Genomic DNA, 25,536 nt, shown 5'->3' on the forward strand with positions numbered 1-25,536 from the left:
AATTTGATTTAAAAATAGCAGGTAAAATAAACCCAAATCAATCTGTTACATGGAAATGTTATTTTGCATTTATATGGCAGTTTTTGTTTTCATTTGGGCTTAAAGTTGCAAAATTTGACATTCCAGTCCAATGTGGTAGCTTCCTTGAAGTGTTAAGTAGTCTGTCTGTAACTGCATAATAAACGTGGAAGAAACAGAATTGGAACTTGGAGTTTTCTAAGTTTCAGTTTGTTTTTTCATCCATTTTTCTTTTACATATTAAATTCCCAAATTAGGAATGCTGTTTGCTTTCAAAATTAATTTACACCTCTCAAAAATCCTTGTTCTATGATACACTTGTGCTTACTTTTCTGTGATTTAAGCGTTTATTTTCAAAAGGTTAAAAATGTTAGAAATGTGAATGAAACAGAAATGCAAATAAAAGCCTCCAAACTGGTAGATTTCTTGTTTTGATAAAACCCTCATGGGAGATTTGGTATAAACTTTGATGTTCCACTAACTGACCTTATTCCTTGGAATAGACGCAATGATGCATTGCCAAATGTTCTTTTATCATGTAACTTGAGAGACTACCACATGGGAGAGAATAGAATATTTTGTTGATATATCCTTTGAACATTAAAGTATTCAGTAGCTACTCTCAGAGTCTACCAAATAAAGAAAAGTTTTATCTTTAGCTGATTTTTTAGTCATATAACATGTAGCCAGATCAGAAAGACATGAGCAACAAAATGGTTGACTAATGAACTAATGTAAAAGTGAATGAATGAATGAAACTTATAAGTAAAGGCTTTAAATAAATCACATTAGATATTATGTTACTAAGTTTGACATGCTGTGAAATTCAAATAAAAATGGAAAACATCTCTAGGCCATCAGTTATTCAGTTATGCCAAAGTACTTAGCTATTTTAAATCATTGTAACCTTCCCACTTCTGCAGTGTTATATAAGAGGAAATTCAAATAGGGAATAAGACACATGGAGAAAAGTAATGGTTTCAACACTATTTGTAATATCCCCAAATTGGAACCCCTAGAGTTTCTCAGCAGTTGGGAAACAGTTAAGCAAATTATGATACACTCCCAAGATGAAATTTTATACAAGTACTTATATTATTAATTAGACAAATTGTAGCACTCTATGAAAAAAAGAACATGAGCTTTGTGGTTGGACAGACCTATGATTCAATACTTCTATCACTTCTGAAATGTTCAGAATACAAAGAGATTCCTAGATTCTCAGCCCTCTCAGAAATCTTTTGTGAGATCTTCCTGGCATGATACAGGCTACGTTGCTGGCTGGTGTGATCCAAAATCAAAAGTGTATTCACAGAGAGGACAATTTAATTTTCAGAGTTGGTCTGACAAAACAATTAAGAGGTGAACTTAGAAATCGGATAGACCATGATCAAATTCTAGCCATTTACTAGTGGTATATCATTTGGGTACTGACTGCCTTTGAAGCTCAGATTCCCTGTCAATAAATTGCAAATAACGATAACCACTTACTTCGTGGAGTCGTTGTGATGATAAAATGATATGACGTATACCAGCATAGGACTAGATAAGGATTAGATGTTGACCATGGTAATTATTGGTTTCATTGTTGTCGGGTCATTATACTAATCAAAAACCGCCGCTCAAAAAGATTTTAGTTGTCCATTTTTGCCTAAATAATTAATTCCCAGTATAACATTAAAGACCCTTGATAACTATGCTGCTATCCAACTGCCTGGCCATTTTTCCAAACAAACTTCCTGCATGAGCTAGTATTCTACCACTCTCTCCTGCTCATTTCCCAAACATTGCATGAACGTTTGAACACTTCCCCTTTCTCTGCCTTCAAACTAGAAATCTTTTTCTAACTTTGCTTCCTCTAACAGTCCTTCTAATCCTTCAAGACTCTACACAAATTGAACTTCCTACTGTAAGCCTTCTTTATAGTACTCAATATTTATCATCTCTCTCCCCTGTGTTTTTATAGCACTTTGTATTTACTAGTATACTTCACATTTTCCATGTGTTATAATTTTATTTGTGTCTGACTCTTCTACAACATATTAAGTTGTTTGAGGAAAAAGGCCATCTCTCCCCATTCATATTATTAAACTTTTTAGCAACTTAGTCACTTGTACACAATGGAAACTCATAAGTGTATATGTCAAATTAAATTCAAGAGTGACTAAAATCTCTAGGAATAACCTAGAGTAATTTAGTATAACTCTTCTTGACAGGTCTGTGCCATTCGAAGGGCCCATTTGAGTATGATTTTTCTAATTTTTACATAGCAAATTTTCATTTATATGAGATTGGTGCTAAAAAGGCAAAAAGTATTGAGATACTTGACCCTAAGTTACCTTTTCCCCCCTCTCACTTCATTTTAATTAATTGCACAGATATAAGGCTTACGAGTACAATTATATGAGAATAATATTCTAGCTCATGGATATAACCTTTATGTAATTCACAAGCTCTATCCCTGGTTTGCTTACAAAAGTGCCTATAATATTTTAGGAAATGTCTACTACTTAAAGATATGGAAAGATATAGATGTTGATTAACATGGTATATTTGGAAGATTTGTAAATTCTGTGGAAAGAAAATAGACTCAAGATTTCAAACATAATGTTTTACAATTCTTTCTCTGAAAAGGAAGAAAATTTAGTTCTTTAAAATTGATTTAACTGCAAGGGTGGTGAGACTTGGAGAAAGAAAAGGCTAAAACTTGATCCCAATGCGAATGTCAGCTGATCTTGAAAGAGTTCCTGATTTTAGTCAAGTTAAATTAATTTTTAGCCGCCTGGTCTACAACTTCACTCATTGATAGGGAATATCTATCAGGCCTCCAAAGACAAAAGCTCCTCTTGTAGATTCTTTATTTCCTTACATCTTTACAAATCTATGAACCATTTTTATAGGCACTCTCCGAATGACTGAAAAGATCAATTAAACCACTAAATTTAATATATATGTAATGTGTGTGTGTGTGCGCGTGTGTATATACACATATATATGTGAAATATATATGTAGTTTTTTTCCATAGAATCTATACCCAGATTAATGGCCTATTACTTCCTAACCTAGAGAATTTGGCTAAGTCCTTGGATAAATTCAAATACGCTTAGTGTTACACACTTTCTGACAAAGAGTCAGTATATTTGGTAATCCAACCAATGAATCAAAGTATCTGTTCATAGTCTTAGAATTTTTAAATATCTTGATTACCTTGTCTTGGTATTTCAAGCTGAATATATATTACCGATATCTAACCCTGGATAGAGAAATGATTGGACTTGCCAGAGTTTGATAAAACCCATCAAAATTTAAAACTATCAAGGTCAGAGTAGACTTTCAAAAATCCTTATTCCTGATCAGATGCAGTGGTGAACTTAAACTTTAAAGATAAATCCATCAGCATATTACAAGTCATTATAAGTTCCAGCTGTCTTTTATCAGAAATAGAGAAGAAATTATTTAAGTATTACATATTTTTTAAATAGAAAAGAGACAAATTAATTCATACGTAATCCTAACTTGGAAGTATTATTGTATTAAGAATCCTATTTTATGAGCCCTTCCTGTGAATCACTCCATGTCTCTTCTTGAACCCCACTTTCCTGCCTTCTCATGTATATCTTTATACAACAAAACTGAACTTTTCACCCTTTCCTGAATGTATGTTTTTATTTTTTATCTTGCCAAGTTCCAAATCACTTTTAAATATATAAAATTTTACCATTTCTGCATGGAGACTGGATGATACTCATATACTATTATAGATGAAATATGGATATAAGCAAACAACTAATATAAATAAATGCTATCTTAATGATTAAAAAATCAATTATTAAGATTAAAAAGATTTTATTAAAGAACAATTGATTACAATCATACTAGTTTATTGGTAATTATATTTAAATACATTTAATACATTGTATAATTTAATACATTTTAACATTTATATTGTGACTTTCTTAACACCTAACCCAAATAAATTATAACTATTATCACTAAAGTTTATATATAATATGTTTAACAAAGGATTTGGAATATTGATGAAATACCACATCTTACTAGTACTTAAAAAGATCAAACTAATCTGAATGGACTAAATAATCTTTTAACATAATAAGATAAAAATATATTCATATATAGACATGGACTAGTTGCCTATTTTAGATCTTTTCTCCTCAGTCTACAGTTCAAAACTATGTGAAGTTCTTGAAGAAGAAAGAGAACTGGCATATAGTTTTAGAATTTAACAACTCATGATGACATAGATATGGCATTTTTCTATAAAGTTTTCATAGCCTATGTTGCATAGATTGCATATTAAATGTTTATTTTATAATCAAAGGCCAAAGAAATTATGAGAAAAACAAAAGGGTAAAAAGTTAATCAAAATTTGATAATACTAAATTTAAGTAAGAACTAACTTATTTCTATTATCCTGAAATTTTTAAAGGTAATCCTCACAACATTGAATAATTTATTATTTATTACACATAGTAGTTAGCTGGGCATATTACAAGATATTATTGGTTGGGGAACACCTAAGACAAATTATTTTCTAATAAGAACCCTCACCGTTTTTCTTCTCTTACCTGAAATTGTCACAGGAAGTCTTATTTGGTTTGTCTTGTTATGAACAAGTATTTGTAGAATAATTTTTCATGCTATTGCTACAGGTGATTTTCTATAGAAAGAGATTATGAACATTCTTGGATATTTTTATTTTTACAAATATAATTAATATATAATCATGACTGAATATATGTAAATATGTCACGTGTCACAGATGTCTTTGATATATTGCACATTTGAGTGAATACATAGACATGGAATCACAGGTTTCTGAAATACATGTGAATTCAAATAACTAAAATGTTTATAAATAACATTGAAAGACTTCAGTCATATGAATTTCCTTATGAAGCATATTTTATTAACACAGTAAAAAACAGAGTGTGGGAGTTGCCTAATTTTAGTCTTATTTTAAAGCAATGAGAAATTTAACTGCTTTAATTTTAAATGATATACTCAAACTTAAGCTATATCCATTCAAGAATTTTTCCTATAAAGTTAACTTTCCCTCTCTCTACTCATCAAGATTATTATCTAGTAAACTGTGGTTATTTCTGGATTAATTGGTTCATATCTGAAAAAGGACAGATTTTTTTAAATGTATTCACTCCCAAAATGATGTAATTATAAAACAAATCTGGCATTTTATGTTTAAGGAACAATAGGATACGCAAATATACATTGAGATTTTTTTAATTATCTACAAAAATGCTGACATTTCAGCTGGAAAGAACATCAGATCCATTTTCTACAGGGAATCTAGAGAGATTGTATGTCTTCCTCTGGAACCCATAGCTAGTTAATAACCAGTGACAGACCAGAGACAGATTTGTCCCATCTTTTGTTAGGTGCAATTTTCTCTTAACCTGAAATTTTTTTTTAACCCTGAAGTTCTTAATGGTAATTCTCATGACATGGAATATTTCATTATTTATTAACTAACATTTCTAACCGTTCCAGAATATTTTTCTATATCTTGGGTACCAATGACTGACACATAAAATTAGTCACTTATTTACCAAATGAATAAACTTAACCACCTTTATTCGAATTTAATATCTAATGAGGAATTCCAACTTACTATGTGATCACCATCTGTCATTCAGTATAAATTGAAAGTATACTTTTTACTATTCTTTCATTCCTTTTAGTTAGAAGTACAATTCATCAAAAAGTTACTGATTATTGATCCAGTATAATTGAAATAGTCACACATTTAAATAAGGTGGCTAAATAATGAAAATTACTTCTAAATTTAACTAAAGAAGGAAAAACAAAGTACGTTTGTGATTTGTTTGTGTATTGTTTTTTAACATGATAAAGACTGGATTGAGAAGTTTGTCAGACATACATATGTATTTTCCCAAGATGATATCTTTTTTGATGGCTTTAGTGACGAAAATGATGTATTTGAAGCAATATAGTATGCATAATTTAAATGCCAAGGATACATTCTGGGTTTTTATTTGCTTTAAGTTTATCCAATTTTCATGGAAGGCTCTCTACATCAAGGATTGGCTGTGTCAGTTTTTGTTTGGGGGAGTATTAACTTGCAATCTAGGTGCAGTTAGATGCTTCCAGGGTAGAGCAGAAGCCTCTGCTGCTCTTAGGTTTCTCTTCTGGTGCCAGAATCACCTCCCTGCAAGACTGCATGTGGAACACTCCTGATCTGAGTTTGTTTCTCCCAGGACTCTGGCTCCTTAGGGATTTGCCTGACTAGCTTGAGGGAAGTATTCCAGCCTGCTTTCTTTCGGATAGTATTTCTTCTTCATTTTATCTAAATAGAGGATTATATTAGCTAAACATTATTAAACTTGAGATATGAGTAGGTACATTTCTGGTATCTGTTTTTGTTACAGGTTCTTATGGTCCCTGGGTGTTTCTACATCTAACGTTGTGTTTTAATGTAACCATCTTTAAATAGCTACAACTCTTAAGAAAAAGTTTTGAAGGACCCTAAGCAAGTTGTTTGAAAGAAACAGGCATTTAAGTGCTTAATTCAATTAGCAACTCATAAAGTCTATACTGATGAGGATGCAGATAGCCTTTATAAGCATTAATTTCATGAAATGAACATTTTGTAAAAGTGAATGTGGAGTTTGTAGTTCTTTAGGCAAATCTTCACTGTCGGTTGAATTTATTTAAAGAGCTTTTCTGGTCACCTTTGAACCTCAATGATTTCTCCAGATGTACAGAAGTGAACAATGTAAAAATCTTGCTGTTTCAGCAGAACTGATTCCAGCTGGCTGGGAACTGGATCTGCAAGTCATTGGTTACAGCTGTGTTTCGATTTATATGTGATGGTTGAAAAAATAAATTACCCGATTAGATGGCTAGAAAGAGGACTCTTTGTTTAGCCCTTGTGTGGGGACTGAAAGTGTTTATGGTGCTGTTTTCTACGCAATCTTTGCAAAGTAAGCTGGACAAATAGATTTATTCAATGTTCTTAAGAAATGTTGCATATTCAGCTTTAATTCTTTGCTAAAGAAACTATTTTTTAAAATAATGCTGTCATCTAGCAAATGTTTTAAAGGTCTAGCATTTAAGAGAAGCAGTAAGTTTTCTGTCCTACTGAGCACTGCGTTTAGTAATTGAAAAGCTGTTTTCTTTTGTTTAATGCGTACTTTAAAACATGTCTTTGTCAGGCATAGGAATGGAAGTATGTTTCTCTTAAATTCAAAACCTTATAATAGTAAAGTATCCGGGGCTAAAAAAAAAAAAAAAAGAATCTATTTTAACCCTTTTCCTTAATGAGTTATGGCCCGTGGTGAGTTATGGCTTGTGGCACGTAAGAGAAAATAAATTAATTATATTGCTAAATAAAGAAATATAATTAAGCGTTACTGAAAAAAAAAATGACAAGCCTGTGGGCCACTTAGGCTATGAGGGTTTTGAATGTGTGGAATACTTTCTTTGTTATCTAAGTTTACAGATAGAGTTGGAAGAGCATGTAACCTTTCAGGTTAGTGAAAGTCAAAACGCTAGTAACTCTTGCAGGTTTAGAGTACAGTGTACAAAATACCCTCCCAAGAGGATTCATATATTACTGTAACATGGTATGAAGGTTTTTCGTTTTTGTCTTTGTTTTAAATTATTTCCCAAGGTAGCTTAAATTGAGTCCTTCAGTTTCTTTTAAGTTATAAAGCTGTCAGGCCCAGTGGATTGTTAGCAGCTCAACCAATTCTATTAAGGTATTAAAAAAAGTAATGGGTAGGTAGCTCTGGAAAAGAAGGTTACAATGATGTGTTTTCATTTTTATTTTCTCAAATAGATACTAATTTTTCTAAACAAATTCAACATTTTTCTGAAAGTTTCTTTTCTAATGCTTTGTAAAATTTTGAAAAGGGACAGAATTCTCAACTGATCTTGAAAATGAGGCCAAGCACTTAATCGGGTATTACAGTGCCCAGCAAGTTCGATAGCAATTAAGTGTGGAGAATATCCACAAATATATCACTTTTTTCCCCGTTAAAAATGACAATTCTTTATCCATCTCCTTTTTTAAGCTGAGATATGTATTATGGAATTTTTGTGATGCAGAACGAATAACCATAATGTATCCAAAAGGAAACAAAGGTGGAATTGATCTGCCTTGAATTGGTAGACAGTTTTGCTGTGTCAGGTTATTTCCTTGATCAGTGAAAGTAAACCCTCTAACCTTAACAAATCAATACAATAGATTGGAAAGGATGGGAACAAAGGATGAAAACGCAGGATACACTTGAACCTTCACTGTTCAGATATATTTAAATGATGTTGATAACGCTTAGAAGCATTTTCCTCTACCCCTATGTAATGGAAGCTTCTTCAATCTATATTGAAAACCTATGTAATAAAGTTTGAATAAGCTATAGTGGCATTCTTCATGAAATAATATGTTTTGAAAAGTTAACCTTATCTCATGGAACTTATACTTCTAAAAATGTATTAATCAGGATAGTTTCTATCACTGAACATAGAGATAACAAAGTGAAAACTCGATCTTGAAAAGGACATGTATGATTGTGTGATATTGCATTTCAAAAATATGCATTATTTTAATAGGAAAATTAGGAAAGGAAATGACAGTATCTATAAAGAGAATACTTCTTAATTTAAAATAATTTACTCTCTCATTTATGCTCCATTCCTACCTACTATGATAATGAATAAAGAATTTTCTTTATAATAAAAAAACTTCAAATTAGCATTTTAGTGAAGAGAATTCTAAAAATTTGATTATGAGCAATCACAATAACTTTATTAATAACTATTTCATTAAATAAAGCAGCATTCAAAATGAGCCGTTTTAAAAACCAACAAAGATTTCTTAAAACTTTTTAATAGTTGATAGAGATTTTTAACCCATAAATCATCTGATTTTCCGATATATTTTTTATTTAGAATTTCTAAAATTCATTTAAGGAGGTTTTATAAATGCATCATTAAAACTAACGTATGTCTGTTCAATCAATTAATCCTAAAATGTTTTTGATTCATAGAGACTAATTTTTACAAATAAGTTATCCAACGAAACTACGGCTCCTTAGTGTGTATACTACAAAGTGTAAACACATTGTTATAAATCATAGAATACTACTACCTCCTTAGTTCTAAAATGAAAATATATATTGTTTCGAATAAATGAAAATTTAAATGTAAATAGGATAATCCATAGAAAGTTCTAATATAACATATTAATATCATTATGTAGCTGATATAAAATGTATTTTTGAGATTCAGTTATTGGATGAGATATCACAGGGAATAGAAAGAGGATATATTATTAGTCTTTCTGGAAATCAATGATATTGGACAGCACTGCGAGGATTATATAATAGAATTACGGATTAAGGTTAGAGGATTATATTATATCTAAATAGTAGGTAGCAATAACCAACATGTGTTTATTTTACTTCCCTTCCATTGCACAAAATTTTTAGAGCTGAGTTAGGGCATGGTGATTAACCTAGTCATTCCTCCTAATTTTAAAGATAAGAAAACTAAATTTCTGGTAGTCAAATGACTTATCCAAGACCATAGACTTTATTGTTTACTGAATTGGCACTAGAAACAGTTTCCTGACTCCTAAATCATTTCCCTTACTTCCCAACTTCGTTTCAAAATGTTATATAAGTAAGGAAAATAATACTCTTCCATAGTTATGTTGGCTAAAACATAAATTATTATTGCTCTTTTGCCATGATATTCAAGGTCAAAATATGACAGTAATTCTGAAGCCATTTGCTGTTATTTAACCTTTTCCTCTAAATCTTATCTTAAAAAGCCAAGATTCTTTTCTCTTTCATCTATTAGGAAGTACAACAAAGCAGAAACATCTCTTTTTACTAATATATTAGTATATATTACTAATATATATGTATATATTCCTAATAACTACTAAAAATACTTTCTCAGATAAATGTAATATGATATGAAATAATTTTTAGTGGTTTTCAAATTGCCCCTCATTATCATAACCAGCCTTTTGCCTGAAAGAGAAATACTCCACCAGCATCCTATTTGTTCATGTGTATGGCTGTATAACAATGGCTGTTATTGTCACTTTCCCCTCAAGGCCTCCCTGAAGTTTATATTGTTGCTCTAATTACCCCATCTCAGACTTTCTGTCCTCAAACTTCATCTCTCTAGTATGGCTTTGAATGGGGTCCCCTCCTGGATATTGAGGACAGACTTGATTGGCAAGTGGATTTTGCACTTGGAGAAAGCAGAGAGGGAAGAGGAAGGAGAAAAGATAACTCGAGAGAGTTACAATCATGAATATCCATTTCCTAAATAGAAGAATGAACATTAGATTTTACATGCCAGGGTCTAAAAGATTATCTCCTAAAGGAAGAGAAATCTATGTGATTATTTTTCCATGTTTCTTGGGATGCTCTGCACTTATACATCAAAGGAGAAAGAGAAAAAAATAAAACTAATTTCAGGTTGACAAATAAACCATTTGCATCACAGTCAAAAAGTGTCTGAGTTAAACATTCAATCATTCTCTAGTCCAAATTCTAAAGTTCTAAGAGAAAATATGGATCAGGTATTGTTCCTGGTTAAAAGCCATCTGTTTCTTTTACCACAAAAAGTTTGAAGTAATAACTCATATACATTTATATTTTACTTCTTTTTCTTTTTGCTTAAGATAATTATTTCCAGAATCTGGTAACTCAAAATTATCTTAACGGAGTCTACACACACACGCACATGTAGCGCGCTAGCAGACACACACACACACACACACACACACACACACACACACACACACACACACCTGTTTTTTCTCAGGGTTTTATTTGATAGGAAATTCCCAGCAGATCCTCCTAGTTCATTGGTATCTGATTCTTGTCTCCCCTGCCCTTTAACTATTATTTATTTTCTCTTTTAAAAAAATAAAAGGAAAGAAAGAGTTCGAACCATAGTTGTTGCTGCTCTTAACTGCTTTTCCTTCCTTATATGAATAGGATTTTTAAAAATTGCTTTTTCTCTGGATTTTTTCTACTCATACTATTATATCCCTTCTTTATTGAAAACAGAAATATGTAATATGTATTGTTTGACACTAAAAAGACCATGACTCTCACTTCTGGAAAGGATAGACACATAAACATCTCTCATTTATTCAGAGACTTTAGCTTGAGTAATTTTTTGTGCCTTCCGATGTTTTTTTTAACTTCTTTAATTTTTGTCTAATACTTCCCCTTAAGTACTCTTGCATATTTCAAAACTATTAGTAAATAAAACCATTAGATCCTCTTCAGTCAAATGGAATTCTCTTATTTTAGACCTTTAAATAAATCAATATAGATTTATCCTCTTAAAATAGACTGGAATGAAAGTATTGGGACCCAATGGTCAGTTGTGCTACAGACTTTTCATGAGGACGGTTTTTGTCAGCACCGTCTAATAAAACTCTCTGCAAGGTTGGAAATGTTTTATGTCCGCATTGTCCAAAATGGTAACCACTATGTATGTGTGCTAGCATACATTTGAAATATGGCTAGGGCAACAGAGGAACCGAATTTTTACTTTATTTTAATTTTAATTTTAATGGCTATGTGTGGCTTGTTGGACCTTATTGGAGAGTGTAGGTTACATAAAACAAAGAAAATATGAAAGTGATGAAAAGCAATATATTCTGCACATCCAGACTTTTGAGTTAAAGTTTGCACTGTTGATCATTTTTTGTCCTCCTTCTCCCTTACCCTAAACCAGTTTTTAAATATGATTCCCATAATAAAACTGATTTTGGTGTCCTTTATGGAAAACGAAAGATCCTTGCCTTAGCAGTAAGGTAGAGGGCAGGTTTACTAAAGTATTTCAGAGTAGTTGTCTCTTCATTTAACTTAATATATTATTTGATATACATTCAGATATATCTTAGTTAATTTTTAAGTTAATAGAACAAAACTCAACTAACATATAGAAATAATTGATCTAGCAAGACCATCCATGTGTTGCATTGCTTAAATATAAAACAAATTTTTACTTTGTAAATACTTTAACCATCATCAGAGTCTCACTTAGGGATGTTTTAGTATTGATAATTAGTAGTTTAGAATCAGAGGAGACCCTAAACCCATATCTATGACAGTAGTAATTGAACTGATTGATTACAACATCTTCTTTCAAATAAATATTGATTATAATCAAGTCTGTGTTCCTATTGGCCCCAACGATGGTCTTTACAGAAGCCTGGGCACTTGAAACTGGCCAACCCCTGTCTGGATATAAATATTTTAAATGCATGACCATTCAGTGTTATTTTTTTTTCTTCAAACCTTTATTCCTCTTGATTTTCTACTTCCTTGGCTAATATTTTTATGCCTTCCATAAAGTTAAGTGATGTGTGTGTTTTTCTGTATGTAATAAAAAGAGATAGCATGGATTAGGGGGGAAGAACTTGTGTTTGCATCTGCCATTTCTGATTTGCAGAGCTAGGAGTGAGCTGCTCACGTACACAGTCCACAGAGCTAAGATATCAGTAGGCAGTTTGCTGTAAGCATACGTTTAATTATTAAAATAGTCGACATTTTATGTCTGATAGCCATCGCGAGGTCATGACATTAATTTATCCAGAGAATTGTGGGCAACTGTCTGGAAAGAAAAAATAGTATAAAGGACACAGATGCTGGAGAGCTAAAAAAAAAAAAAGATGACTCTTTGAGCAAAGAGACTAAAAGTTGATCAGTAGATTTAGAAGTAGAACGAGAGGTAGAACAGGAAGTATTGAGCAGGCGTCTCACTTTTACTGACGATAAGTATTTAAAGCTATGCTATGCATGCATTAATTTCTGTTACAGTTTTTCATTAACTTCTAAACTTGAACAATATTCCTGAATCTGGTTTCTGCAGTCTAATTTCATGTTATTTGGTGTTTCAGTGCTCAGTGATTTTTTGCTCTTTATTCTGTTCCTTTCTTCCCCTTCATTCTCCTCCCTCTTCCCATTTCTACATTTCCTTTTCTTCCTCCCTTTCTTATTCTTTTCCATCCTAAGGAGAGTGTGTACTTAATTCCATGTTTCCTTCCAGGGCCCACTTCTTTATCTGTGTATTTTGTTTTTGTGCTTGAGTTTTTCTTTCTTTTTTTTCTTTTTCTTTTCCTTTTCTTTCAAATCAGGAGCCTATAGAAGCTGATTTTAGAGATACATGTCTGCCTGCAGATACTTCTCTTTATGGGTTGTGTGATGTTTTCTTTGGAACCTCTGCAAATGGTTGTCCTTCACGTTTGTTGCCACATATGTTGCCAAACTGCTACATTAGTTGGTCCTGCAGTGCCGCAGTGCATGCTGGGATCTGTCTGTGTCAGTAAACTGAAATTTCAGCAGCACCAGACAGCATTAGAGTTGGCTTGAAAATTGCTGTACTTCTCTTCCCTTTGTATGTATTTCATGTATGCTGCAGAGTCACCGATAGCTAGCTCTAGAAAGTAATTCTGCAATATTGCTCACGTAGAAAGGAAAGGTAGGCAGTTTACCACATTCTATCATTAAAGGGAACAATTGAAGAACAAAGGAACCAGATAAATACCTATATATTGCCTTTTGTGTTGAGAAACACGGTAGCACAAACACGACCGTGTTCAGCTAAGTATTTTGCTTCCTCTTATAACAATGCATATAGATTGTTTTTACGTATGTACACAAATCCATGTTTTCTATAAATGTATGATCAATCTTTAATATTTATAGCCTGCAAACATTTCTTAATCTCAAAAACTTTTACATATCACCAACACACAGCTATTTGTTATTATTTTTAAAGTTAAGTAAAAGAAAAATAAAAAATTTACTAATATCCTGTTGGTTGATTTCATTCCGGCAACTTAAGATTTCGCCACAGTTTAAATCATATTGATGATTCAGATGCTGGCAGATCTTATAATTCTTGTGAAATGAGAGCATGGCTAATAAAAATATTAAGCAATTATTTTTATTAAAATAGTAGTTTTTCATTATTAAATAGAAATGATTGATGTATACAGATCAGTCTCACTCATGTGTCTCTTGGTCTGTTTGGGGGCTTCATATAGAACTGGAAAGATTCCTTTTGCCCTTTCCTCAGCTGGGGGAGTGGGGAAGAAGGCATGAAGTAAAGTCTAGGATTGTTAAAGAATTGCTGGCATTATTTCTCTATCACTTGTGAGTCTGGCTGCCTGCTTCCTGAGGTAGTGGATACAGGATGGGACTGTGTCGGAGCTTGTTTCCACAACTGCATTTGGAGATCTGTCTTATTGATTAAGGGGAAAAGGGGTGGGGATCACAGTGTGAGGTGAGGGGAGGACCAGCTGACTACTGGCTCATTGAACCACAAGATATTTTCTCCCGGAAACATGTCAAACAACTGAGACATAGCCACAGAGAAAGTAGAAAAAAAGGTAGAAAAATAAGGCGACCCTGGAAGAAATGAAGGCACTTCTCATTAAAGCCCTGGGCTTTTTCTTTTCACTCCTTTTCTTTCCTTCAGTTTCTCTTCATTTTCTTTTCTTTTTCTTTCATCTTCTGACCTGCAAAGGCTAGAGTGACAGCGTCATGCAAATGCTGCAGTCCCGCAGGTCTGGGAGAGGGTGGATGCTAGACTGCGAGTTAATGTTAATGATGAGCGCAGTGAAAATACCAGCCGCCGCCACCCCCTGCACACAGAGCGCTCTGAGTCAGCATCAGATGCTTTGCCTCGCCTCTTGCTGGGTGTCTGTATGCCTGTGCGCGCGCGTGCTCGCTCGGGCATCCGTGTCTAGCTGAGGGGAGGGGGTGGCGTGTGAGTGCGTGGAGGGTAAAAGCCAGTCAGTCAGTGAGAAGCAAAGGTACGTTGGAGAGCAACTAAAATCTGACTGATTTCCATCTTTGGAGCATCAGATGTATTCCCTAAGGAGGATGGGTCTCCGTGATGGGGGTGGTATAATTATGTTAATGTCATATTTATGGAGGGGTGAGATTTTTCATTCTAATAATTGGTTGAATGCTGTGGTCAAAAATTGTAAAGCCATATTCAGTTTTAAGGAAAAGCATGGACTTATATCTCAGGACTGTTTTATTTTTTGCTTTTTGTAAGTGCTGCTTTTTTGTTTGATTTTTTAAAAACTATTTACTATTTTAAGCCATAACTGATTCAGTATGGAAAATCAAATGATAAACAGAAAGAGATCTTATATAATGATGCATTACATCATGGAACAGAATATTTAAAGTCTTGCAAGGCAAAGTAAAGATCTGGACAGTGGTTGGGGGTGGGGGTTGGGGTTGGAAAGGGGGTGTGGTACTAGGGTGGAGGAGGGGGGCCAGTTAGCAAATATTTTACGTTGTACGCTTTCCTTGCAACACTTGGAAATGGATGATTCACCTGTTCTACAGGCTATTCTAATTCTTTCCGTTTTTTTTTTTTTTTTCTCCTCTTTTCCCTTTTAAGATCAACCACTTCAGAAGAACCAGATTCCACTTCTGTGGCCAGGACTTTTATGTTATGGCTGGTCCGATTGTTTTACCCTTCGTTCTATGCTACTAAACCTTGGATCACTCCTAAAGTACAAAATCTGTTCTCGAACCACAAACAAGGCTAAAAGATCGGAGGAAATTCAGTGAATATACAGGATTGGGATTGTGCATTTTCAAAAGTATTGAGCTTTCTAATGCAACTATTTAAGATATAGAATCATTTTTTTTCTTACGTTACCAGCATTTTAAGTTACATGTTTATTAAGTGGCATTGCTCAAATAGCTACAGAGTATGCATGGAAATATTTGCTGTCTGAATAGTATGGAGATTCAAAGAGAAAAATCAAGCTTCAGAGGTATTAATTATGACATGCAAAAAAGTTTTTGTTTTAGTCTTAACTGTAACAGTATATATTTAAAACAGATTTAAGGTGTTATATGTCCTGGGCCCACCTTAACAGTTCTGCTGTTTAGAAGTGTAATGGGAAACAAAATTTCAATCAGGGTCCCATTAACTGGGATATAATCCTTCTTTGATGTAATAGAGGCTATGATGTTGCTGTACAAGTCTGCTAGAAACAGATTTTAACCCATTTTAGTTTCTTTCTTTCTTTGGATCTAATGTAATGACTCTTAACTGTTCATTGTTTGCATTGTTTCTCATATTCTTCATTTTTTTAAGGTCTGGAATTGCTCTGTATATGGTCGTCGTGAATATTCAGCTCATCCTAACTTTTATGTATCATTTATATTTCTACGTATGTATTTTAATTAGTATTTATAGGAAAAAGTTTAACTGAACCCAACTGTAATTTCTAAGCTTATAACTGGAAGAAGAATTCTACTGCATCAAACCAGACTTTTCCTAGTCCCTGAGACCCTAACTTGTGAGGTATTTTAGTAACATCACAAGTCAGGCTCTTGGGACCTAGGCGGAGGGGAACCAGCAGCTTTGGACCTTATTGATTGTCTGCAGTTACCACCAGAACAAAAGAACATACATAGATTCTGCCTAGAAGAAAAGAACAATGCTCTTCTTTATAATCAGCGATGTTTTCACCATGACCCACCCCCCAAAATACTATTTTCAGCAACTGTACTCTAAAGTGATTACAGAGTTTCACTGAATCGCATTTATATTATATTATAATGACCGTATAAAAGCAGTATAAAATAGCTGGGTAAGAAGCAAAATTAAAATATAAGTGTTTTTAAATTGCTTCCTTTGGTATACTTTAAGGTGGCTGGTCTAAGAAAATACCTCCTTCGTTAATAATGAAGAGAGTGGTTTATAACTTTTTTTCATATGCATAGAATATTTACATTATCTACTTAAATAAAACCTATATATCTCCACGTAACTATGGCTCAGAATATGTACTATATAGCTATAATCATGCTTGAGGCCTAGAAATAAAATGATTTACAGTTTTTTTTAACTGACCCTATTAAATTTTACTACTAATTTAAGAAGAATGCTGCTTTATAATTGGTATTTATTGTCAGAGTATTCCTTAGTTTTTTAACCAGGCAAAATACTTTATATGTCTTTTTATAATAAGACATTCTCTTATAAGAGTTTAAATGAGAGTTATAAATAATTAGCAATAATATTGTACATTTTAGTTTTTATATTTTAGTTTGTGTATATCATGGAACTGTGTGAGATAAATTAGTAAACACCACCTATGAAGTCAGACTGTTCTGATTCATCTATCAGCTGAAACTGAAATGCATATTTTTATAAGAATTTTAGTTGTATAAGAGGTACCTATTCCAACTATAACTAATATGTCATATTTGAACATTATTAGCCATTGACACAGCAAATATGTATTTTTTAGAAATAGAATCAATATATTAAATCTATTTTAAAATTTTACAATAATGTTACAGATATTAAGATTCAAAATGGAGATGAGAGACTCTATAATAGAAGAAACAAAGCAATTTCACTCTTTTAATTCTAATGCTTTACATGGGTACTATAAATTTATGTATTCTGCATTATTAAAATAAATTTATGAATGTATTTTAGAATACTTTATGGAGTCTTTGTTCACCTTGGATGTGTTACAATTACTTATTACTTGAAATATCACAGAATACAAATAACCCATGAATTATATTTCTGAAAAAATTGGCATTACAAAATTATAAACACAAGGCACATAGAATAGGTTTAAGTACATACTCACACTGTACTTATTCAGATTATTTACTTATGTCACCTATTTAATATCTCTAGAATCTCTGAAATTTTAAGTGTGTGCATGTATGTATATAGGCATATGTTTTAAATAAATGAAAGGAGGTAATATAAACAGTAAAGATTTTTGGTAGTATTTATCTTTTACTTCTTTTATCTTCATTATTGTAATTAAACATTTTTCAAAGCATAATTTTCTCAATACAAAGAACTCTGTATTTGTTTAAATAGAAGACTATGTATATACAAGTACACAGAAACTTGATTATATTTAATAGCAATGTTTATCCAATGGATCAGTAACTACCTCTTATATAAAACAACAGATACATGTTTACAGATGCCTGTTTTAACGTAATTATGTATAATATATGTAATATGTTCCATCAATTTAATTCTAAAATAATGTAGAGGATAGATGTTTATTGGCTATATGATATTAGCTATTTCAAACGCAGTATTTTCTTTTTACATTATCATATTTATGAACCACACTATATATTAATTTCTGTTTCATAGAAGAAAGGTACCAAAGCTGAATTTAGAATGCAGTGATGTTTATTTCTCTCTCATAAACATATATAAAATATGTATTTTTTACTAATATATGCATTCTTTGAACCCTTTCTATGTAACTTTTCTATATATAAACTGTCTTTTGTGAGAGTATCATTGATAAAGCATTTCTCTCCTTCCATAAAGGTGAGTAAAAATATAAATGGGTGACTTTGTTTATATAAACTTCTTTATGCTGTATCTAGATAGATGAATGACACTTTTTCTGCATTTCTATCGTAGCTGTCACAGGATAATATTGTTTTGAGGCTGTATAAAATGATTTGGAAAATCAGATCATACTAAGCTTAAAATAAAAGGAGAGATCTACAACAAAGAGCGAGGAAATGATGTGTGTTGCATACAAAAAAAGCAGTGATATTAACAATTCGATGGCTTCCTGGTTGGGAGACCAGCCTGAGCCAGACGCATATATTAAGGTCTGTCTGCTCCTGATGCAAGCTTGCTCAATGCGGTGGAAATGAGGAATCACCCCCTCTGACACCAGTTTATTTTTACATTTTAATTTTGAAATAGCAAATCACTGTTTTACATGTGTATACTAACCCCTGCTTGATTCTTTTCCTTTCTCACATTGTTTGCTAATTTACTATGAACTTCAAGTTCCTTTTTTTTTTAATATCATTACTCACCTCAAACATCTATCAAAGACCAATGAAGTATGAGTTTATCTTTTGTCTCTTCTGTATTGCTCTGTTAATATTGCGATGCTCATGCTTTTAACTATAAATCTTTGAGGAAAACATCAATTTTCCAAAATAGTATTTTTTTAAAGCCTTTTAGGATCCATCAAGGAAGCTACTTCTGGAATTTTGCCAAATCTAAATACGATTATATTTCATTTCAGGATTCATGGGATCAATATCTTTCTTAGTTTAAAAGTCCTTAACACTTTAGTGTTCCGGTGAAGGTACGGAAGAGGTGTGGAGAGATTCTAAAGTCATTTAAGCATTAGGCCACGTTAATAATGTCTAGGAGAGGTATAAGTATCTCAGGGGAATTATAGTACAAGTTAATTACTAATGAAATTAGAGAAAGTATATGCTACCTTAAATTCCTCTTCAAAAGGACATGCTGAATTTACCTGATAAATATGTCAGTGGTTTTGCAAGCTGTCCTATTTAAATGAATTTCAAGAAGAGCAGCACATAAAGGGTTAGCTAACGCCCAAATTTTCTTGCCATTTACACATGCAGTGCAGCCTACATTTCTGTAGGCAGCAAATGCAGGCATCATTTTGATTACTTGGATTATTTTCTCTAATTTCTTCCTATTCATTTAATTTAGTACTCACGTCCCAGTGATCTCTTAATGATGGTATTTGGAAAGGAAATCAAATTTCCTGATAGAAGTTGAAAAAAATCCTGGGCTTCTGTAAGCATTTGAAAATATACTTTTTAGCGTAGCTTTGCAACTACATACTACTTACTAAGTAGAAACTCGGGTGATATTATTATGTCATATCCATATTTAGTTTTTCTGATCTGTCAGTGACTAAACACACACCGAGACATTTATCATAGACAGATATAGATAGGTAGATGATTGATAGATGATAGATAGGTAGATGATACATCTTTATTTTTTAAAAAGTCTTAGTAAAAACAGTATAAAAATTGAGACATCATCATAAAATTATTCACGTAATTTTTTTCAGTGAGCTTGCTTTAATTTTTATTGAATGTTGCTTTTTCCCCCCACATCTTCCCACATTAAATATAGCTGTATCAAATGTAAATTATTAGCCAATGATAGTAACTTGTAAGTGATGGTTTTTACTTGCGGAAGTTTAAAAACAGGTGAAACCGAAGGTAATTGAGATTAGTGAATTTAAGATTAGTTTTATTTTATATAATCAGTCAGCTAATTCCAAGCATATTTTATGGAGAATTTAAAAGTGAAAAATTCTCATATGGTGAAGTAAATTTTTCATTGTTGATATAAGTAATGTGATTTTAATTTCTTTACCTTAATAATTCCTAATCAAATAAAACAATTGTAAGAATAATCATGGATCGTCAACTAATCAAGATAATAATTCCTAGGTTTCATCTTGGGCTTTTACGGTTTTTGGAGTGTTTAAGTTCTTTTATGAGATGGATTTAACCATTCCTTTTTTCTAAGAAGTTTCTCCCTCTCTGTTGGTAGGTGTCTGATGATTTGTGAGCACCAAGTGACTATTCTGTGGAATCATCTTTCCTTGCCTTTGAAATAGCTTTCCCTAGACCATGAGTCACCATCAATATTTTATTCATCCGAATTGGTAGGTCTTTCTTAAAACCCTTCTGTGTATTTTTCTGGTCATGTGAGTGAATCATGAGAAATTATAGATTTGCATTGTGATTGTCTTTCCAGTTTCCAAACATCTTCAGTAAGAGATTCAGGTGGTGTTGAAACACTAGCCAACAGAAGCATTTGGTTTTGTAGGATTTAAAAATGTAATGTCTTTCTCATAGTAGACTTTCTATTCTTAGCAAGGCTGGGGGAACTAGGCCATGGCTAAGTTATTACTCTGTGATACATCACACGAAAAGCCCAGCCCGTGCATTTGTAAACCTCGGGGAGGTTTCTATATTAGACAGCATTTTTTGTTGGGGGATTACACCACAGTCGGTTCCCTTCACTTCTCTCTCTCTTCCTGGCCCCCCTCCACCCAACATGGAGCCTTTTCAACTTCTTCAAAGAAATAGGGAAAAAAAGTAGACTCTTTATTAATGGCAGAAAACAAACTGGCTGCTGGACTTCCGAGACAGCCTCCTAATAATAAAGCAGAGTAGGCACTGCGACAAAGAATTCTTGAATGTACTAAATATATAAGGAAGCCTATTTAAATTCACCAGAGGGGCTTAGAGGACAAGCAGCAGAAAGTTTAGAATTCAATTCAAGCCATGCCAGAAAATGAAAATGTACTTAAAAAAGGATTTCTGAAACAATTGTTCAAAGACATGTCAACTTTTAAGATTCTTTCTAGAATAATGAAATTCGTACTCTAATTTCTGTGGTGACTTTTTCAATTAGAAAGGAAAAATGATTAACAGAATCTCAAAGGAATTGTTATCTTATGTTTAAAGAAAATGTGTTTTCTTTCTATAGAGTATGTTCTAGTGAGGGCCACTTAGTGCACTGACTAAAATCACCCCAATATAGATACAGGACAAAGAGATGATATTTTTCAGCAATTAGACATATCATGAGCAAAAGACTCTTCTTACTTTGGAAGAAAGATACTCAACCTGTATGTTCTTCCTAGTTAATTTCCTCCCAATCAATTCTATAATTTGTATTTTAAATAAATGCAATGACGTAATTCTGAAAGAGCAAATTGCTGATAATAGGACTATATGATGCTAAATTTAAGAGAGAATCTCTCTTGTTGACTTTAAAAAATGCTCTTTACCTTTATCTATAAGATATATCTCTGTATGGAGTACCCACATCTATAAGAATATATATCTTATTAGTCCTAATATTGAGGTAAAGAACTACTTAAAAAGTTTATTTAACAGCCAGTATGGCCTTGACTCAGGGGTGAAATTTCTAGCAGGCTTTTTCCTAATGTCTTCTTTTAGAATTAACATAGATATTGGGAAAAGGTTGTCATTTTTTGTCTCAGTGATTACAAGTCATAAAGAGGATGGAATCTTGAACCCACTACTGACATATCTTTATTGCCATTGTGGAGAGCTCCAGCTTGAGAATGAAGCCCACGTGTAATTCATCAGTCCAAAAATATAATTTATTAACTCAAAATAATTTGTTGATTTATTAATTCACCTATTCATTCACAAAATGAATATCCATCATAAAAACTCAGTGAATTAAGGCTGCATCAACACATGGGGCCCATATGGCCAATTAAGACTTGATCATTTAACAAAATTTTATTGACTTTAAAATGAAATGTCAGATATATGAATATTAGTTATAGATTTTAAATATTTAATGATAAAAGGTAGTTATCACTACAAATAGATGCAACCTTTCATCATAAATGAGTCATCATTTACCAAATGATAAATGAGTCATCATTTACCAAACAACTGAACTGATTTCCATTTGCTTAAAAGTCTTAATGACATTTTAATATCAAGGACTTCAGTAGACTTAATGATTGATCAGTGAAATAAGCCAAGTAAATTGCTTAGCCTAATTTCTAGCACCAAGAAAGCACTCAGTGAATATTAGCTTATTTATTCCTGTTTGGGTCTTAGTATTTATTTGCCTTTGTTAAACAGACTATTTTTTCATCACCAAAATTTACTGTGTATGCACTGTCCCAAAGGGTGTAAGGAAGTCACCATTAGGAAATCATTTCCGCTCCAGGTGCACTCAAAAATCATTCACACTAAAAGTCTTTATCAAATGTTTCCTGAGAGCCAACTGTAGGAGAGAAAAAGAGAAATTCTGCTCTCAGATAGTTTGTGATCTACAAAAAGATATCTTCCGCTGTTCAACACGTTTTGCCTTTTTGTGTGCCTTAGCATTTTATAAATCCTGTAATTTAGCAGTTTTAGTCTTTTATATGTTTTATAGATAACATTCTATGTGGTTTGTACTATTTTTCTAGTTGTAGATGAGATACTCTACCTATATACTTTGAATTGTCTTGGACAAGATATGGGTCGGGTATTATTAGTACTTTGCAGTACTTAGATTCTTCATATTATTCCCTATATTACACAAAGGTCTTTAAAAACCATAAATTGACAAAGAATATTAATAATTGTGGTTTACGAAATTGGTATTTCCAGAATTGGACCAAAATGTGGTGTATACATATGATTTCTATTCCTCGAAAAAAAGAAACCATCATTTAATTTTTTTTAAGTTAAGTTGAATATAATAATATTGATCATGCAGTTTCATGAAGTGGGATTAACATTAATTAGTCAAAGGTCCAAAACATTCTAATTAGGTTATTCTCTGGGAGTTAACAAAATATGCAGAATAAACTTGAATTTTTAGACTTTTGCATCATAAATGCCATCATTGAACTTGAACAGTGAAGTAGGAAGTAGAAGACTGGAATTTTAACACCATTTCTGCTGCTAGTTACCTTGTGGAAGTGAACCTCTCTCTTTTTCACTCCCAATTTACAACTGATTTGCAAAATATGGATGTGGTGGAAGATGATTTTAAAGTGACTTTAAAATCAGATAAAAAAAATAGTAGTATTAGAGAGTTGGATATTTTGAGTCAGTAGGGGTATGAAGAATATCCTTAGTTTAAATCACTTAATTAATCAGACTCTTCTATCACCTCATCCCCTTCCTCCTCCTCCTCTTGCTTCTCTCCTTTTCCACCCTGGTCCTGTCTCCTCCCCGCCCCCCACTCCCCCATCTTTCTACCTCTCCGTATCTTTCCCTCTCTCCCTCTTACTTTATTCTCAGGTGGTTCACTTCATTCTCACATTCTTTCTCTATGTTGGAAAAAAATGGCCACTGGCAACTCAGACATACATCATGTATCATTCCTAGAGCTTGTGATTCCAGAAGGAAAAATAAAAAGGTTCTCTCTACCTATACATTAGTTTCATTTCTCAGAAGGCTCTGATTGGCTCTGTTTTCCAGACACTTCTCTGTCCAGATGTGAGTCACTTAGATTAAACAGCCCTTGTAGGGAGGTGGAACAAGGTTAACCTAACAAGGTTAATATTAATGGCAGAAGGTGAAAGAATTTCAAAGCAGGCAAAAATGTAACAGGGGTCCAAACAACCACTACAAATGTCTAAATCACTTAGCATAATGACATGTTACAGGCTTCTGTCAAATATGTTTGTCTTAGGAAACTGAGTGGAGTCTATCAACATGTAGGCAATATTAAGTTATTTAGCCCAAATATGTTTTATATACAGCATTGTAACTACAAAATATCTGCAACAGCAAATCTTAACCTTGAGTATCATGGAGATTTATTGCATTTTATTAACATTTTCCATGATTATTTACTATGTGGCATGCCTCAGGAAAGTCAGCATTTGGACTCATTTAGGAATTTGACATTTTCAGAATTACTTAGGATTATTAGAAATGAGAGTTTGGTACAGAAGGGATGGTGATGTAATGTCCAGTGTCTGTCCTCATCCACCATATGGTTAGGCCCTTGTGTTACAGCAAATCTAATATCCTTTCCACTTTTACCCCTGATATTAAGGAGCATTATATTTATGGTTCTTGAAAATATTTTATTTTGGTTTGTGAATTAATTTCTTCCATTTCTACTATCTTTCACTATATGTATATACACACATATGTATATAATAGTATCTATTATATGGTTTTATATGATTAGGATATCAGATCCTTATCCTTTTTAGCTCTGTTGTTTATTATGATATGACCTACACAATTTTAAACATTTTACTATCTAGAACTATTTAGGGATCTTCCTCGATGAGAAAAAGATTAATTCGCTATGAATAATGATTCTAATACAAGACATTCTGCTGCGTTTTTTTGTGATGCAGATGAGCAATGCTATAAATATAATTTAGAGAGTTTGAAAATTGATTTTAACATCACAATTCTTCTTCCTAATTAATCAAATTACAAAATTATGCTGTGGTTTCCAGTATATTAAAATAAGTTGTCATACTGGAACATCTGTTTATGCTCCTATTATGCATATGTGTTTCTAATTGTCTGAAGTATAGATTGCCATAAACATTATTTGTTATTTAGTATGTGGAAGTATGATACCTACTTCCTCCCACAGCGCTTATTTATTTCCCGCGAAGTAAATCTTTTAGATTGTATTTCATCATATCTTTATCAAGATGGAGGAAAAAAGACAACGATTTTAGTTAAGCCTTGCTGATTGGTTAAGAAAAGTGATAGCTGTCATCGGCAGCCTTTCCAGACACTGTACGGTGGCTCCAGACAGTCAGCTGGTACTATCGCTTTGTCTTAACTATAAATCACTGTCTCATAATGGCCAAGGCTGACACCTTGACATTTTCAAGAAGAGTAAAAAACCTGATTTGAATGGAAATCAATTTCGTTTCACAAATCTTGGGTAACTACACCAAGTCTTTTCTAGTGTCTTCTTGAAACTTATTTGGGATTTTCATGGTCATCAGAGGATTATTTGAGTGTTATCCTGTAACTTCTTTTAGCTATAAAACCATATTCTTACTTCCTTCTTCAATCTCAATGTGGAAAAATTGATTTTAAAATTTTATATGAGAATAAACCACCAATAAGCCAGATTTTATTTTAAACATGATGTGTTGATAGCTTAAAAATATG

At 32.6% G+C, this 25,536-nt stretch overlaps 1 long non-coding RNA gene across 20 annotated transcripts in view; it reads left to right on the plus strand.

Annotated features, from left to right (window-relative positions):
• The window catches only part of LOC120598611 (uncharacterized), a 380,220-nt gene that overhangs the window by 214,125 nt on the left and 140,559 nt on the right, over positions 1-25,536 (plus strand). For 18 of the 20 annotated variants that reach the window (XR_005651655.1, XR_005651652.1, XR_005651657.1 and 15 more), the window contains 2 exons: positions 15,479-18,708; positions 20,438-20,552. This is a non-coding gene — a long non-coding RNA (uncharacterized LOC120598611). Of the gene's footprint in view, positions 1-11,266; positions 14,877-15,478; positions 18,709-20,437; positions 20,553-25,536 lie in introns of those variants that run through there. The other 2 variants (XR_005651659.1, XR_005651660.1) reach the window with 2 other exon arrangements.

This window comes from Pteropus medius, unplaced genomic scaffold (assembly GCF_902729225.1).
Source record: "Pteropus medius unplaced genomic scaffold, Ma_sr-lr_union100, whole genome shotgun sequence".
NCBI classification, from domain to species: domain Eukaryota; kingdom Metazoa; phylum Chordata; class Mammalia; order Chiroptera; family Pteropodidae; genus Pteropus; species Pteropus medius.